The sequence below is a fragment of the Schistocerca cancellata genome, chromosome 2, assembly GCF_023864275.1.
Source record: "Schistocerca cancellata isolate TAMUIC-IGC-003103 chromosome 2, iqSchCanc2.1, whole genome shotgun sequence".
Taxonomy (NCBI): Eukaryota; Metazoa; Arthropoda; class Insecta; order Orthoptera; family Acrididae; genus Schistocerca; species Schistocerca cancellata.
This window is the reverse complement of record NC_064627.1, coordinates 1,110,205,161-1,110,222,391: the sequence shown is the minus strand read 5'-3', so window position 1 is coordinate 1,110,222,391 and position 17,231 is coordinate 1,110,205,161. Positions and strand designations below refer to the sequence as shown.

The 17,231-nt window shown below is 43.6% G+C and overlaps 1 protein-coding gene across 1 annotated transcript in view; it reads left to right on the top strand.

Moving 5' to 3' along the window:
- LOC126163130 (sialin-like) overlaps nucleotides 1-17,231 on the top strand; it is a 156,632-nt gene that overhangs the window by 22,013 nt on the left and 117,388 nt on the right. The gene's annotated exons all lie outside the window — the stretch shown is intronic.

Genomic DNA, 17,231 nt, shown 5'->3' with positions numbered 1-17,231 from the left:
TGAATGAAACCAACTTGCTTTCAGAAAAAAAAATCGTGTTGCATTACTTACTCAACTCCCCTCGTACGTTTGGAGCACATCATAGAAGTGTACAGTAGCGAATCTGGAATTTGGGGCCATCTGGCAAGAATCAAAGCCTTGATGTGTTGCTCTAGAAGGATGCTGCAAATTAGGCGCACTCATAAGAAGTGAGGAGATTCGCCATAAAATTGCTGAGAAAAGAAATATGTGGAAAAATAGTGACATAAGAAGAGACAGGATGATAGGACATGTATTAAGACGTCAGGAAATACTAGTGGGAGCTGTTGAGGCTAAAAACTGTAGGGGCAGACATAGATTGGAATATATTCAACAAGTAATTGACGACGTAGGTTGCAAGTGCTCTTCTGAGATGAAAAGGGCCGCTTCGAACGAATCAGAAGATGAATGACTGAAAAATAATTTATTTTCGCGAAATTAGTACTATTTAAAGGCTTCCAAATGTTTTCTTTTCCATATTTCTGACCGAGTATTTTTCACTTTCATGTAATTCTGTGCTGCAGATGCATTTTGTCAGGAACTTCTACCTCATTACCGTACAAACATCTGATACTTGTGCAGGTATCTTCTTGAAGAAAGCTTTATTCTCCTTTGCTAATCTACTTCTATGTCTTCCATGCTTTGGCCATCATATGCAACCCTCGTTTCCACTACTGTGACGTTCCCAATTTTGATGTTAAACAATTCGCTGTTTTTCTTTCTATTAATCACAATATAATGCTGTCCTCTGTGGAGAAGATCAGTGGGCAGACCGAGAATTGGATGGCGAATCCAGAATAGTTCAAACAAGGGAAGACAGGGGAAGAAGACAGCGTACCACCTTGAAGTGTTCAATAGACCGGTTTAGAACTACAACTAGCCTACATCATGGAAATATGGGAGTGATTTTTCTGAAAGACATGCAATGCTGGATTGCTTCTTTCGTCCTAGCCCAGTTGAGAAAGCCGGCAGTCATTAAATTCGTACACTGGAAGTATTTCATCCAGTTTGTAATCAGAACACGGCCATAAAAATTCTAAATAAACTAATAATACTACTATTGACATTACTATTGTCACCATTACGATTCGCTCTACCATTATAATTTCATGAATTTACTGTGAAGTAGTCTCCAAACCGAGATCTACAACGGCCGATTTCTGCCGTGTTGGCAGGATGCGTGCGGATGATGCAATATCTCAGTTGATGCAATCTTGCCTGTAGTTTATCGTGGTCTGCCTAGTCTGAGTTGTTTGCAATAAATCAAGAGTGATTCAGGAGAAACAGTTTACAGTACCCGGCAATTTCTTTGTTTCGCCAGATGCGTGACTTTAGTGCAGCGCTCGTCTGCTTTGGAATAAGAAGTGTAAACATAGTGTCGTGTGCGCGACTTGAGACACTTCGCGGCTCTATTCAGGATAGAACAATGATCTTCGAATAAATAGATGTTTGCACAATTACCACTGTACTAGCTACTTAATATGAAGTCATCTTTTGATGTTGACATTCATCACGCTGTTTAAAATAATATAGAGTGACGGTAAACAACTTTTGCAAATTGTAAGGATAGTAAAATTTTATATAAGAAACTAGGGATTGGAAAAAGTCAGTTTCCCTGCAGAAACCTAAATGATAAATGAGTAGAAGAAAGAGAAGTAATAAGATTAGCTGTTACGTTTTCAGTAGATTCTATTACTAATAAATTTTTACATTGGTATCTTATTGAACAGGAAGGACAAATAGATTTCACCAAAACTGGGTGTTATTTTCTAAAAGTAGTAGATCTTGCTTTGTCCGCACAAGTTTGGAACACACTATGTTTTTCAATGGTTACAGTAATATCAGTCTCCTGTTGCCAAATCTGGTGATCGTTGTGAATAGCTAGCAGGTCGCCTTCTTCTGATACACCTCTCGGCAAACGTTGCTCCGAGTTGGTCTCTGTCAGTTTTACTAAAGTGCGCTGGAGCCCCATAATGCTGCAAGGAGTACCAGCATCGGATTTCCCTCTACGGGAAGGATTTTGTCGATGGTTTATGCACCAAATCGTCACAATTATGGGATTTCTGTCATCGATCCTCTTTCCCGAGAAGCAGTCTTTACCATAACTGGCATTATCGATCTGCATAAACGTCATCCTTGGGCTACAGACACGGCACGTTGTCAAGGGAACTTGGATTCGTCAGCGCCATCTACCGTGACAACGATGCTTTTCCGGACACATGTTCATAGGACCTTCTTTCCTCCATTTCCAGTCAAGAATCTGTCCCTGCAGTGTGTCAGTTTTATTAATGTTCACCCTGTATAAAGTTCTGACATCTTGAACCTACAAACGCCTCACTACATTCTCTAACGTCGCAGGCCACAATTTACAGAGCGGAAGGCTATCATATGCTTTCTTAAGATCAATGAAAACTATACAGAATTCTAAATTTCTGGCCAGTCTTTTTTTCCACGAGCTGCTTTGGGCAAAACATGTTGTCTGTGCAGGTCGTCCGGTACGTGCACAATCTGTGATTCGATTCTCGCCTTTACAATTTTTCCACATAATCTAGAGACTGAATTTGTTACACTCACTGTTCTGTAGTTTGAGCATTTTTCCTGTAATTCTTTTTATGTGTGTTAGATGTATACGATGTTTCCCTTTCCTCTGGTAATTGTTTCTCCCTTAGGAAACAATCAAAAACACAGGCGATTAATTGCCAGAAGTTACCTGGTCCACTTCTAAACAATTCGGCCGAAGATCCGTGGTAGAATCTCCTGAAGGATTTTACCAGCGATATGGCATTAAGTGTGATAAGAAGGTTAGCTGCAGAATGAAAGGAAAGCTTTACAAGTCTGCGGTGAGACCTGCGAAGCTGTATAGCGCAGAAACTTGGCCAATTACAAAAGTCCAAGAGAAAAAGATGGAAGTGGCAGAAATGAGAATGATAAGGTGGATGAGTGGGGTGATACGAAAGATCAGACTAAGGAATGAGTACATCAGGGGAACAATGAAAGTGGGGCCCATAGGGCTATAGGGAAGAAGATCCAAGAAAGTAGGCTAAGATGGTATGGACATGTGCACAGAAGAGGGGAGTACTGCGTGGGGAGAAGAGTTCGAAGGACCAAGGAGAAGAAGAAGACCGAAACTGGGATGGAAAGGCAAGGTAGCAGGGGACCTACGGGAGAAATGATGGTTTAGAGAAGAAACACTGGATAGGCATTTATGGAAGGGAAGGATCCAGCAAAGCAACGCCGACCCCACATGACGTGGGAAAAGGCTGAGATGATGATGATGATGTCATTAAGTGACATTTAACTATAGTTACTGTACCTAGAGTTATGTGTGTGTGATATATCTGAAATACTTCTTTGCCTTGAAACGGCCTGCTGTCTTCACTTGCAAGTTACAGCACGAAATAAACCAAATCTACACACAGTGTGTTATAAAAATAGGTACGTACGCGGCAGTGTGTGCTAGCTAATAGATTCCGAAACGCCGCGTTTAAAAACGATGTTCTTCCTGGGATCACCCCGGGTCCTATTGGTGATAGAAACGAAGGGTCAAGTGTTTGGGGTAGCCCTTGGGCCAGCGTCCATTTGTATACCAAACAGAAGGGTCTTCTTAGGGCCACAGTCCTACAGTATAGGGTCAAGTTATGAATATTACACATTTCGTCCTGCTTAGGTGAACGGAGGAAATCTGTTGGTTATCTTCTGCATTTGATGTGGTCTAAGGTGGGCCTCAAGGGGCTTATGGAGGCACCATTAGCTCCCGCGCGGTTTCTTAGGAAACCTCTAAAAAAAGTTTCTTTTACCATTTTTTCTAACCAAAATCGAGCCATGGATTACAAGACGGCTATGCGCAGCAAATTACTGAAATTTCTACGACATATTCCTAAGATCCCAATATCGGACAAAATTAAACATTTTACTGATATCTTTATCCATTTCCGAGATGCAGATGCTCAAAGTTGCCTTGCTTCCACATATAAAATAGGCATGTAAAATCTAGCGTGAGGCGAAATCTAAATAATAAATAACAGCAACAGACAGCTCAAATTTTAAAGTTACTTTCTCTAGGCATTTATCTAGATGTACCATTTTTCCGTTTTCAGAAATCTTTATTCGATATCGGGACTAAAAACATAGTCTTTGGGTACAAAACCAGAATCGCAGATCCCAAGACAACCATGCTCAGCAAATGCACGATTCAAATGGTTCAAATGGCTCTGAGCACTATGGGACTTAACATCTGTGGTCATCAGTGCCCTAGAACGTAGAACTACTTAAACCTAACTAGCCTATCACACGCATCCATGCCCTAGGCAGGATTCGAACCTGCGACCGTAGCGGTGACGCGGTTCCAGACTGAAGCGCCTAGAACCGCACGGTCGGTTATTACAGTGTTTGTGATCACCACGGATGGCAATACACGCTCTGCAACGTTCTTCCACGGCCTGGAATGGAGCTCTTGTGATAGGGCTTTCCATTCCTCCACCAGCGCGGTTTACAACTGCTGGATAATTGGTTGGTGCTGCAATACGTTTTCCTAACGCGTCCCACACGTGCTCCGTGGGATTTAAGCAGCGGATAAATGTTCTGTAACGTTATCACCGAAAGGTTACTGGGAGCCCTATGTTTTAGTACTAAATGTAAGTGTCGTGTGACTAGGGCCTCCCGTCGGCTAGACAGTTCGCCGGGTGCAAGTCTTTCTATTTGACGCCACTTCGGTGACTTGCGCTTCGATGGGGACGAAACGACGATGATTAGGACAACACAACACCCAGTCCCTGAGCGGAGAAAATCTTCTACCCACCCTGGAATCCAACCCGGGCCCTTAGGATTGACATTCTGTCGCGTTGACCACTCAGCTACCGGGGATGGACTGTTTTAGTACTGAAGCATATACAAAAATTTTATGTACCTTAAATCCGGTCTGAAGCGGAAAATTAGTTCTGCGTTATTTCAGTTTCTCATATGGTAAATATCAAAATTTTACTGACTCATTAAAGTTCTTTTCATATGAGTGACTTTTCCTGCTGTAGCAGGAAAGAAAGGGAACCAACGGAAAAATTCTCCTAACGGAGCACAAGAAAAGGCGAATATGTTCTTATTTAATAGACTGTGATTGGAAAGTGGAGTATCAGTTGATTCGTTCTACCTTCTTCAGCACTTTTAAAATTTTTTCTAAAAATTTTGGCCTGCGAATATACTGACGCTTTTTTATGCTGAGAGAGGAGGAGACAGTGTGGGTGGGAAAGAGACGGAAAAGTAATAAAACTGGTATATACAGGGTGTTTCTAAAATGACCGGTATATTTGAAACGGCAATAAAAACTAAACGAGCAGCGATAGAAATACACCGTTTGTTGCAATATGCTTGGGACAACAGTACATTTTCAGGCGGACAAACTTTCGAAATTACAGTAGTTACAATTTTCAACAACAGATGGCGCTGCAAGTGATGTGAAAGATATAGAAGACAACGCAGTCTGTGGGTGCGCCATTCTGTACGTCGTCTTTCTGCTGTAAGCGTGTGCTGTTCACAACGTGCAAGTGTGCTGTGGACAACATGGTTTATTCCTTAGAACAGAGGATTTTTCTGGTGTTGGAATTCCACCGCCTACAACACAGTGTTGTTGCAACAAGACGAAGTTTTCAACGGAGGTTTAATGTAACCAAAGGACCGAAAAGCGATACAATAAAGGATCTGTTTGAAAAATTTCAACGGACTGGGAACGTGACGGATGAACGTGCTGGAAAGGTAGGGCGACCACGTACGGCAACCACAGAGGGCAACGCGCAGCTAGTGCAGCAGGTGATCCGACAGCAGCCTCGGGTTTCCGTTCGCCGTGTTGCAGCTGCGGTCCAAATGACGCCAACGTCCACGTATCGTCTCATGCGCCAGAGTTTACACCTCTATCCATACAAAATTCAAACGCGGCAACCCCTCAGCGCCGCTACCATTGCTGCAGGAGAGACATTCGCTAACGATATAGTGCACAGGATTGATGACGGCGATATGCATGTGGGCAGCATTTGGTTTACTGACGAAGCTTATTTTTACCTGGACGGCTTCGTCAATAAACAGAACTGGCGCATATGGGGAACCGAAAAGCCCCATGTTGCAGTCCCATCGTCCCTACATCCTCAAAAAGTACTGGTCTGGGCCGCCATTTCTTCCAAAGGAATCATTGGCCCATTTTTCAGATCCGAAACGATTACTGCATCACGCTATCTGGACATTCTTCGTGAATTTGTGGCGGTACAAACTGCTTTAGACGACACTGCGAACACCTCGTGGTTTATGCAAGGTGGTGCCCGGCCACATCGCACGGCCGACGTCTTTAATTTCCTGAATGAATATTTCGATGATCGTGTGATTGCTTTGGCCTATCCGAAACATACAGGAGGCGGCGTGGATTGGCCTCCCTATTCGCCAGACATGAACCCCTGTGACTTCTTTCTGTGGGGACACTTGAAAGACCAGGTGTACCGCCAGAATCCAGAAACAATTGAACAGCTGAAGCAGTACATCTCATCTGCATGTGAGCCATTCCGCCAGACACGTTGTCAAAGGTTTCGGGTAATTTCATTCAGAGACTACGCCATATTATTGCTACACATGGTGGATATGTGGAAAATATCGTACTATAGAGTTTCCCAGACCGCAGCGCCATCTGTTGTTGACAATTGTAACTACTGTAATTTCGAAAGTTTGTCTGCCTGAAAATGTACTGTTGTCCCAAGCATATTGCAACAAACGGTGTATTTCTATCGCTGCTCGTTTAGTTTTTATTACCGTTTCAAATATACCGGTCATTTTTGAAACACCCTGTAGTAGACAGTTATTGTGGTATAGAAAAAGCGAAGGAGACAATGGCAGTGTGAGAGAAGGAGAGGGACTCAGTGGCAGGGAACATAGTTGACAGTGACAGAACAGTACTAGGAAGAGAGTGAAGAAGACGACAGTGCCACTGGGAGAGAAATAAAGAGAAGGAGAAAGTGGTTGTGGATGACAGCCAGTGATAATGAGAGACAGAGTCTATGACAGTGACAATGAGGAAGAGAGAGATATTGAAAGTGAGTAGAGACAGTATCAGTAGCAAGGAAGGAATGAGATAGTAGCGCTAAGAGAGACCAAGAGGGAGACAGCGGCAGTGAGAAGAAACAGTAATAGCTGGATAGAACGAAGGAGACTGTGGCTGTGAGACAGGAGACACTGACAGAGAGATAATGGTAATGAGTTGGACTGAATGAGTGAGTAAGAATGGGCAACTGGGATTGGATGGGTATGAGTGGGCTTACAGCGATGGACCACTGGTTATGAGCGAGTTACAGCAAGGGGAGGTTGTGGGAGTCAGAGGTGCCCATGTGGGCAATTGCTGACGGTCCGCCACATTTTAACGTCCTGCCCGGATTTTAACACACTGCGTCTTCATCTTGGCCTGCCCTGTAGTCTAGATGCCACTTTAGCGGATGACCCACGAGCAGCTGCTCGCGTTCTTCATTTTATCAACTTGACCAACCTCTCTAAGGACCTTTGATTATGCTGTTTTTTTTTTATCCTATGCCTGTCAGTCTGTCTTTTATCGTGTTTTTCCCTTTTAGTTGCTGTTTTAAACTTGTGCCTGGCGGTGCATTCCTAACGTAGTCTGGGCGCTAATGACCATTGAAGTTTTACGCCCTAAAACCATCATCATCATCATCATCATCATCATCATCATCATCATCATTTAAGACTGATTATGCCTTTCAGCGTTCAGTCTGGAGCATAGCCCCCCTTATACAGTTCCTCCATGATCCCCTACTCAGTGCTAACATTGGTGCCTCTTCTGATGTTAAACCTATTACTTCAAAATCATTCTTAACCGAATCCAGGTACCTTCTCCTCGGTCTGCCCCGACTCCTCCTACCCTCTACTGCCCTAAAACCACAAAAAAAAGAGGTGATTTGTATGCTGAAAACAGCGCGAATATGTTCGTGTGCCAAAATTTTTGGGAAAATTTTTAAAGATGCTGAGGAAGGTAGAATGAGGGAGCTGGTACCCCACATTTCAGTCAGTATTTTAAACAGGAGTATATCCGTCTTTTTGGTTCTGGAATAGGAGAATTTTTTCGGTGGTGTGTGTACATACTCGCACGAATGTCTCTGTGTATGTATGTCTCTGTGTATGTATGTAAGTTCCACATCTCCTCCTAAACCACTGTACCGATTTCAACATAGCCATGAAGCCCAAATACCCAGATTTTATTCAAAAAATGGCTCTGAGCACTATTGGACTTAACTTCTAAGGCCATCAGTCCCCTAGAACTTAGAACTACTTAAACCTAACTAACCTAAGGACATCACACACATCCATGCCCGAGGCAGGATTCGAACCTGCGACCGTAGCGTTCACGCAGTTCCAGACTGTAGTGCCTAGAACCGCACGGCCACCGCGGCCGGCAGATTTTATTTACCCCATATCTGAGGACGGGAGCACTTAGTGTCCTGTCTTGCAACAAACTTTACACATGATTTCAAATCTTTACGAAACTTTTTCTCGCTGACAACTCCCACACAATGATGAAAGGAAAAACGTTAAACGCTTACTACATTTTCACTGTTCTTGCAGTAAAACAGGTGCATTAGGTACGATGTTTTAATTTATTACTGCCTTACTATTGACTGTATTGACGACGCATCTTGCAGACAGTATTCACATATGTCATTGAATGTACCTGCAGAATATCTTTGTACGATACATAGTTCAGGAGGTATGATGTCATACATGCTGAAATGTGTGACAAACTGCCGCATCATGCAAGACGTTTTAAGTTATTACGGCTTTATTAGTAACTCGATTCGCAACAAATTTCGCAGACAATAGATAGCTGTATGACTGGATGTACCTGAAAAATTATATCATTGTACGATACATCGTTCAAGAGATATTACGTCATAAAAGTTGATCTACGTGGAAACGAAACTGCAGGGCGAAATTCGCTATAGGTAAAGGTGAAATAATTGTACGAATGTAATATTTTTAAGTATATTCGAAATGTGCGTACACTGATAAAGCCGTGGGTAAATACTTCCTCCTAAAACAATGGATGGAATTCAACCAAACTTACCTATTTTACTTATTCTTTGGAAAGAAATGCTGTGAGGAAAAGAACCACCGAGTTGCTATGAGAGCGCAAAGATGGCCACCCGATTTCCGATTTGCACCGCTTTTGAGCAGCAATATGTGATACGATTTTTGAGTAGGAAGCTGTCAAACCTGCAGAAAATCATCTTAGAGTGAAAGCACAGTACAGCCATTCATGTGTGTCCCTGCAGCAAGTGTTCGAGTGGTGCAGAAAGTATAAAAAAAGATGTAACTTATGCTGAAAACGCTCTGAGTTGGTCCAGGCACATCGCGTAGTGACGAACGAAAACATTGTCGCTTAGGGAGACCTTGCGAAGGAAAACAGTCGTATTACTTCTTCCAGTAATTTTCGGGTTTGCAGCCGGATCCCATCAACATTCTGCCACAATATTTCGGACGAGAGAGGTCCGACCATCCTCAGCTGAGTAGAAGAAGTACTGAAGAGACCTGATGCAGTCATGGTATTTACAGCGAATTCCGCGCATGCGAATCGTACTGGAGGTTTACGGTGCATGCGTTAGGTGGTGACATCCGTGAGGCAGCCGAGTTGTGTGCGCTGCCCTCAGTGGTGAAGTAAGAACAAACTAATCGCTGAGTATCGACTGAGCATGTCGATCCCGTTGTGACCGCATAATTTTAATAATTGGATTCCAATTTTTATCCAGCTGAAAGCCGTTTTCACGATTCAACAAATTATCAGCAAGACATATTTCCACAGATTCTTTAATTAGAGTCCCAGAAGCTGGAAACCGGTGCTAAAATTTTGGTGTTATTGTATTCCATTGAATGTCCCGTGGAAATGCAATGTTCTGCCACTGCTGAATTTAAAGGTTGCCTCAGACGTGTGTGTCGTTCGTGTTCTACACAGCGTTCCTGGGCCGTTCGTGTCGTCTGACCTATATATGCAGAGCCACAGTCACAGGGAATTTTATAAACACCATCCTTTCTCATTTGTAAATCGTCGTTAACGGATCTGACTAAGGCCCTGCTCTTTGCTGGTGGACGGAAGATGATATCAATATTATTCTTCCTAAGCAATCAGCCTATTTTAGAAGACACGTTCCCGGCATATGGAAGGAACGCAGTTGATTTATAGTCGTCATCAGTCTCCTCAGTGCGTTGCATCTCGTTATTATAATTGTGCATGGCCTTCCATATTTGACGAGAAGTGTAGCCATTCACTTTAAAAACCTTCTCCAGATGCACTAATTCCAGCTGCCATCACCCTGCACAAATCTTCGGTTCTCAGTACTTTAATTCATCGGGCGCATGTAATACCGGATGCTTTTAGCCTTTCCCTATAACTGCACTCCAGTCCCCCGTGACTATTAGATTTTCATCCCCCTTTATGTGCTGTATTACCCTTTCAATATCCTCATACACTTTCTCTATCTCGTCATCTTCAGCTTGCGACGTCGGCATGTATACCTAAACTATCGTCGTCGGTGTTGGTTTGCTGTCGATTTTGATAAGAACGATCCTGTCATTGAACTGTTCACAGTAACACACTCTCTGCCCTACTTTCCTATTCATAACGAATCCTACTCCTGTTATATAATTTTCTGCTGCTGTTGATATTACCCTATACCCATCTGACCAGAAATCGTTGTATTCTTTCAACTTCACTTCACTCTACCTACCGCTTGAGCCTTGTCCGACAGCTACGCAGGGTCAGCCATCGTTAATCGGATCTGGCATGTTAATGGTTAAGGGGTGGCCGAATGCCCTTCCTGCCGCCACCCCGTACCCCCCGGAACGGAATTAGTGTACCCCCAACTGTCTGCGTCGAGTGTAATCCATGGAATAGTGCGCAAGTGTTCTGACGTCTGCGAGTCGTGTAACTGAGGCGGAACATGGGGACCAGCCCGGTATTCACCTAGTGGGATGTGGAAAACCGCCTAAAAACCACATCCAGGCTGGCCGGCACATCGGCCCTCGCCGTTAATCCGCCGGGCGGATTCGAACCGGGGCCGGCGCGCCGACCAGGAAGCAGAGCGTTAGCGCTCTCGGCTACCCTGCCGGGTTTTTTCCACTTCACTTCACTGACCCCTGCTATATCTAGATTGAGCCTTTGAATTTCCCTTTTCAGATTTTCTAGTTTCCCTACCTCGTCAAAGCTTCTGACATTCCACACCGCGAATCATAGAACGTTATCCTTTCGTTCCAGATTTTCTAGTTTCTCACCCGTAGGACAAGAGAGTGCCCTGAGCCTCTGTTCGCTCCTCCGCCCCCTTTGACGAGGCCGTTGGCAGAATGAGGGTGACTTCTTATGCCGGAAGTCTCCGGCCGCCAATGCTGATTATTAATAAAAATTGAAGCAGCGGCGGGTTTCGAACCCGGGACGAAGACCTTCTGATTATGAATCAAAAACGCTACCCGCTTGATTTTGTTGGTATCATTTTGTTCTACATTGTTCGTGAAATTCGTTCGGGCGGACGTCCGATTACACCCGTTTAGGTTCTTCGTTGATCCGTTCACTCAGTTTTTTTATTACAGATGGCAGCTAACCCTCTGACCGAACACGCTGAGCTACCGTGCCGGCGACACCTACACCGTGGGTGCCCTAAACGCGCTCTCACTAACCTGAAACATAAAGATCAAGCAAGGAATGAAGTTATGTTCTTCGCGAAAATAAAAAGAATTCCTGCATTCACTCGTCAGCAGAAAAAGACATGCTCACTCTCGTTTGGCACGCAAAATGGGTAATTGTGGAGCATTACAATGAAAACGGATGTGCACTGACAAGTAATACGTACTGAAATCTGTTATGAAATCACCTTCGTCCTCAGCCAACAATGGCCTACGAGGACTTCTGACTGCAGGTCTTTTGCTACAATACCAAATTGCTTGTCACCATACTGGCCGATAAACTGTAGTAACAGTACAGGATACGAAATTTAAATGTATCGGTAGATGTCGCCCAGACAACTTCCATGTATTTGGACGTCTCAAAGAGGCGCTAGGAGGCAAACACTTGAGAAGCTGTCTGCACCAGTGGCTGTATTCACAACCAAAGGAACTCTTCTCACGAGGTATCCATGCACTTCCAGAGCAGAGGAATACGTCCATTACACGTATGAGTACTACGTCGAAAAAAGATGTGTTTGTAATTTTTCTGTATTATCTCATTTGCCTAATAACAGATAATTGGCGTTTTGAATTTGTATCTTCCTCGGATAAAAAACCAACATTTTGGCCACTACTGCACGCGGTGAAAGCCTACGGACATACATCCACAGTGTGTTCTGAATCTCCCATGCAGTTCAATAAAAACCCGGACTTTATTCAGTCAAGTCAGCTAATGATGGGTGGCGTAGAGGGTGACAATTACTGGACTATATGAAATAAAATCGTCATAACTTCTGAACGGTTTTCGTCAGGACGTTCATACTGCTTGGCTGGCCGCGTGGCATGATGGTAATTATCACGCGCATGCTCATGGTTTGGTTTAGCAATGAAGCCAACTTTAATTTGGATTGGTTCATCAGTAAGCAAAATTGGAGCATTTGGAGGACTGAGAATGCGCATTTCGCGATTCACAAGTCTCTTGACCCTCAACGGGAGACTGCGTTGTGTGCAATGTCCAGTCACGGAATAATCGGCATGATATTCCTTGATGGTACGGTGCCTAGCGAGCGGTACTTGAAGGTTTTGCAAGATGATTTCATCCCCATTATCCAAAGTGGCCCTGATTTCGACAAGATGTGGTTCACACAAGACGGAGCTCGACCCCATTGAAGAAGGAGAATGTTTGATGTGGTGGAGGAGCACTTTGGGGACCACATCCTGGCTCTAGGGCACCCAGACGTCACTGGCATGGGCCTCGATTGGCCGCCATATTCTCCGGATCTGATCACATGCGACTCCTTTTTGTGGGGCTATATCAAAGGCATGGTGTACAGTTGTTGTTGTGGTCTTCAGTCCTGAGACTGGTTTGATGCAGCTCTCCATGCTACTCTATCCTGTGCAAGCTTCTTCATCTCCCAGTACCTACTGCAACCTACATCCTTCTGAATCTGCTTAGTGTATTCATCTCTTGGTCTCCCTCTACGATTTTTACCCTCCACGCTGCCCTCCAATGCTAAATTTGTGATCCCTCGTTGCCTCAGAACATGTCCTACCAACCGATCCCTTCTTCTAGTCAAGTTGTGCCACAAACTTCTCTTCTCCCCAATCCTATTCAATACCTCCTCATTAGTTACGTGATCTACCCACCTTATCTTCAGCATTCTTCTGTAGTACCACATTTCGAAAGCTTCTATTCTCTTCTTGTCCAAACTATTTACCGTCCATGTTTCACTTCCATACATGGCTACACTCCATACAAATACTTTCAGAAATGACTTCCTGACGCTTAAATCTATACTCGATGTTAACAAATTTCTCTTCTTGAGAAACGCTTTCCTTGCCATTGCCAGTCTACATTTTATATCCTCTCTACTTCGACCATCATCGGTTATTTTACTCCCTAAGTAGCAAAACTCCTTTACTACTTTAAGTGTCTCATTTCCTAATCTAATTCCCTCAGCATCACCCGATATAATTTGACTACATTCCATTATCCTCGTTTTGCTTTTGTTGATGTTCATCTTATATCCTCCTTTCAAGACACTGTCCATTCCGTTCAACTGCTCTTCCAAGTCCTTTGCTGTCTCTGACAGAATTACAATGTCATCGGCGAACCTCAAAGTTTTTACTTCTTCTCCATGAATTTTAATACCTACTCCAAATTTTTCTTTTGTTTCCTTTACTGCTTGCTCAATATACAGATTGAATAACATCGGGGAGAGGCTACAACCCTGTCTCACTCCTTTCCCAACCACTGCTTCCCTTTCATGCCCCTCGACTCTTATAACTGCCATCTGGTTTCTGTACAAATTGTAAATAGCCTTTCGCTCCCTGTATTTTACCCTTGCCACCTTCAGAATTTGAAAGAGTGTATTCCAGTCAACATTGTCAAAAGCTTTCTCTAAGTCTACAAATGCTAGAAACGTAGGTTTGCCTTTTCTTAATCTTTCTTCCAAGATAAGTCGTAAGGTCAGTATTGCCTCACGTGTTCCAACATTTCTACGGAATCCAAACTGATCTTCCCCGAGGTCGGCTTCTACCAGTTTTTCCATTCGTCTGTACAGTAATAACCCCAAAACCGTTACTGAGCTGAAAACAGTCTCTCAGGATATCATCGACAGCATCGATGTTCCGACACTTCAGCGCGTCATGCAGAATTTCGCTATCCGTCTGCGCCACATCATCGCCAATGATGGCAGGTATATCGAACGTGTCATAACCCAAATCCGAGTATCTGTAGTGGCGTTTACATGTTCAATAAAGTGTGTGCATGCTGTAGTCTGTAACTAATTTACGTTTTTTTCGTATTGTTCAATATTTGTCACCCTGTATGTACTGTATAGTGGATGTGCAGTATGATCTCGCTTTACTCGTGGCAGTGATGGTGGGACCCATTCGAGGATGACACAGTGACGTCGGAACTCGCAGTTCTCGTTTTAGAAACCGAACTCGACTTTCCTGGCGTACGACCAGATTCGTCTGCTTCATATTTGAGTCACCTCCTGAGGCACCCGCAGAACCTGACGTGTATTATGTCTATCTTTTCCACGCTGCCGACTGCGTCACTCCTTTTTGTGTTAGCCCAAGGATTCCTACGGCCTCAGCACGTAATAACTGATTCAGAGGCTTTAGATAAGAAAATGAGGGCACAGCTGTCAACTGGTAGCGTCTGCTCCTGTCCCTGACTTACAGTGACTCTGTTGCGATGCGACTAGGTCTGCACGTTTTACAGAAACGAAAAGTTAGGTCGCTTCGTATAGGTAGTCCTGGATATTTTATGGTAGTTATTGTTTCCAGTGATTTGGCGCCAACAGTGTAATCGTACGAGCCTGCTTCATTTCTTTCTCAGTTAGCGCTTCTCTTTCAAGTCCTTTAGACTCACTACCTTACAGTATGTCGTCATATAATTAGATGTAGGCGAAATCTTCCCAGGAGTCATTTTACTTGTTTCTTCAAATGGAATTGTTACGAGCATAAATTGCGGTCCCTTTCTTTTTATGAAACGATTTTCTTGTATAGGTGTTGAACAATATGAATATAACCTAGGTGTATTGTCCTCTAACTGATGCTACATCTGTAGAATGCAGTACTTTGAAAACGTCCAGTACATACGTCAAGATCTGTGTTGTACGTCTGTTTCCTAAAAGCAACGCTGATTTACACGTCTGCGAGTGCAGAGTAATACGAACCCGTTTTTTTCTGTGGACCGTTTTAGAAAAAGGAAGAGCTTGAGATACCGTGGAAATCGATGTCATTAGTGACGAAACGCGCTGCTCTTCTTTATCTATCTCCTCCGTCAACCTTCCCAGAATGATGAAAAAAAAGCACTTCGTCGTCAGGCCACGAGTGGCCTACCGGGACCATCCGACCGCCGTGTCATCCTCGGTGGAGGATGCGGATAGGAGGGGCGTGGGGTCAGCACACTGCTCTCCCGGTCGTAAGATGGTATTCTTGACCGAAGCTGCTACTATTTGGTCGAGTAGCTCCTCAGTTGGCATCACGAGGCTGAGTGCAACCCGAAAAATGGCAACAGCGCATGGCTGCCGGGATGGTCACCCATCCAAGTGCCGACCACGCCCGACAGCGCTTAACTTCGATCTCACGGGAACCGGTGTATCCACTGCGGCAAGGCCGTTGCCCCGCAGAATGATGAGCAATACTAAATCGGAGAAAGGAGCTGCACGTAAGATACCTCCTTCGAGGTTTAATTACATTTGCTTAGGATGTTTGCAACATGTCTCTCCTGAAGGTTACTTATCGAAATGATCGAAACCGACACTGTAGAAAAATAAGTTTCTGTGTCTAGAAATAAAATGTTTTAGCAGATATAGCAGTCCCAGTCGTCTCCGAACGACGAATGTGTTGCCCTTCATGGGATCTGGCTGTCCCTTCCTGCATAGGAGAGTCTCGTCCAGCGAAGTGGTCATAACACGCGAGGGGTACTTCAAAAATCAGTTTATATAGCTGTAAGCATTGATTAGCAGTTGGTTAAGAAAAAGAGAAAGAACGCAAAGTTACAAGCCAATTACTATATTTTTATTTGGGCAAATGTGGAAATAATTTAATAATGATTATTAAACAAACAGCCTAATTTCTTTCTTTCTAACCAAGAAGAAAATAAAGTAATGCAAATCTTGTTTTTATTTTCAAAATGAAAGAAGGGACATTGAAAATAGTTCGTTTTTAAAATGATAGATACCGATTTATTATAAAAAACTCTCACCCTGCGTAGTGAAGTTCTAGAAACACAACGTACGAATGATAATTCCTATGGAAAATTACAGGGTGATTCAAAAAGAATACCACAACTTTAAAAATGTGTATTTAATGAAAGAAACATAATATAACCTTCTGTTATACATCATTACAAAGAGTATTTAAAAAGGTTTTTTTTTCACTCAAAAACAAGTTCAGGTATGTTCAATGTGGCCCCCTCCAGACACTCGAGCAATATCAACCCGATACTCTAACTCGTTCCAGTCTCTCTGTAGCATATCAGGCGTAACAGCTTGGATAGCTGCTGTTATTTCTCGTTTCAAATCATCAATGGTGGCTGGGAGAGGTGGCCGAAACACCATATCCTTAACATACCCCCATAAGAAAAAATCGCAGGGGGTAAGATCAGGGCTTCTTGGAGGCCAGTGATGAAGTGCTCTGTCACGGGCTGCCTGGCGGCCGATCCATCGCCTCGGGTAGTTGACGTTCAGGTGGTTACGGACAGATAAGTGCCAATGTGGTGGCGCTCCATCCTGCTGAAATATGAATTGTTGTGCTTCTTGTTCGAGCTGAGGGAACAGCCAATTCTCTAACATTCTTTCTGTTGAGCGGTCGCCATCTTAGCATCAACTGACGCTGACGCCTAGTCAACAGCGCCTCAAGCGAACAAACGTACAACTAAATGAAACTTTATAGCTCCCTTAATTCGCCGATAGATAGTGCTTAGCTCTGCCTTTTGTCGTTGCAGAGTTTTAAATTCCTGAAGTTGTGGTATTCTTTTTGAATCACCCTGTATATACAACTTTGTGATTTGA